The sequence below is a fragment of the Pteropus vampyrus genome, unplaced genomic scaffold (genome assembly GCF_000151845.1).
Source record: "Pteropus vampyrus isolate Shadow unplaced genomic scaffold, Pvam_2.0 Scaffold352, whole genome shotgun sequence".
Classification (NCBI taxonomy): domain Eukaryota; kingdom Metazoa; phylum Chordata; class Mammalia; order Chiroptera; family Pteropodidae; genus Pteropus; species Pteropus vampyrus.
The window spans coordinates 1,000,258-1,002,055 of record NW_011889133.1 but is presented as its reverse complement, the minus strand read 5'-3'; positions in this window follow the sequence as shown (position 1 = coordinate 1,002,055).

Genomic DNA, 1,798 nt, shown 5'->3' with positions numbered 1-1,798 from the left:
AGCTGCTAGAACATTACAGGCCTTGGTTAAACACATGTGCTATGAAGATTTACATGGGCTAAGTTATCACAGCTCCAGCAGTTAGGGACATGCTATAACATCCCCATAAAGTAAAATTCATGAAGATCCAGTGTCTGCTGATAGCCCTCTTTGGGATTGGGAGGCAACATATACCACAGCAGGGATAGTTCTCTAGCCCGTGTCCCCAAAGGCACAGAGGCGGCCAGTGTCAGGTGGGATGCAGGGCAAGGAACAGCTCTGTAGTAGGTCTCATTTGCAGTGCAAGCAGTAGTGTCACTTGGGCCACATGACACAATGGATGCTATAATGCATATTGTAGAGCCAGGAAAAAAAGCAGTATGGAGCTTATGACAAGCTTCAGTGAGAGAAAAACGGAGGGAGAATAAATCAGGAAATCTATGCAATCTGCAACAAAAAATGTTATGACTTTCGAGAAAGAGTTCCTGGGCTGTTTCTGGGCCCAGGAAAACAGAGAATACTTGCAGAAGGGGCATAGTGTGTTTGTGAGTATGCATCCAGGCCTGCCGCATGAGCTGGATCCTGCCAGATCCTCCAATAAACAATGTCAGATGGGCACAGCAGCCATCCATCATAAGATGAAAATGGTACATCTAAATTAAGCTCCAGTAGGACCAGAGGGCATGATTAAGCAATGATTCAACTGTGTATGATAAAATCTCCCCTCTCCCACCTCCAATGCCACTCTCATTGAAGTAATCACAGTCAAGGAATTGTTGTGTATTCTTTATGGTTCTCTTTAGGTTTTTTACACATGCATATGCATATACGTTTTATTCATTGCAGAGCTTTTGCTCTTTCCTTAATAATCAGTGCTACACATTGATCTTCGACTTGATGTTTTCTCACCTAACAGTGACAGCATATGATACTTCTCTCCGGGTTAGTATGTGATTACCTAATTCAGTCTTTTCATCGCTGCACAAGATTTCACATGATGGATATTCAAGTTATTTCTGTTATTTTTCTTTGCCACTTTGCCACTTCAGATAATGCTGAAATAGACATAATCTTATGATTGGCACTTAACATTTCTGTAGTCTCGTTTTCTAAAGGAAGGATTTCTAGGTCAAATGCCATATTAGGTTATCATTTTAAATGAAACTACCAGATTATTTTGGAGAAATGTAGTAGTTCATCCTATCTGCAATTCATCCTATCAGCAGGAAATAAAAGCAGTGCACATAGCCAAACAGGAACTTCACCGTCATTGAAAACTCTCAATATTTCCTCCGCATTGAAAGGCACTGCATTGTAATTTCATTTCATTTCATTTACTTGACAGATCATGATGTGGAACATTTAGTCCACGCAATTTGTGACAATTTGCATTTCCATTTCAGTGAATTGTTTATTCATTTGTCTGTTTATCTATTGTTTTCATCATTAATTGTGAATTAGGGACATTGCCTTATATATTAGGGGTATTTTCTAATTGTTTGAAACATATACACAAATATTTTCTCTCGTTTTATTATTTGGCTCTTAATATTGCTAATGGTGCTTCAATTTTTCTATAATAACTTTTAGTTTTCATGTAGATTAAATAGTATTCACATACCCACAATTGTATTTTTACCTACGTTTTCTTCTAGTACATTTGTACATTCATACTCTTTATCCACCTCAGTATTATTTTGAATTGTTCTCTGTCACAGAGAACAAGACTATAGCAGAAAAATTCTTAAAAACTATTCCAGCTTTCAAATAATCTGAGAATTGGCAGAGCCAGACTTACACGAAGCTTCTGATTTTTAGT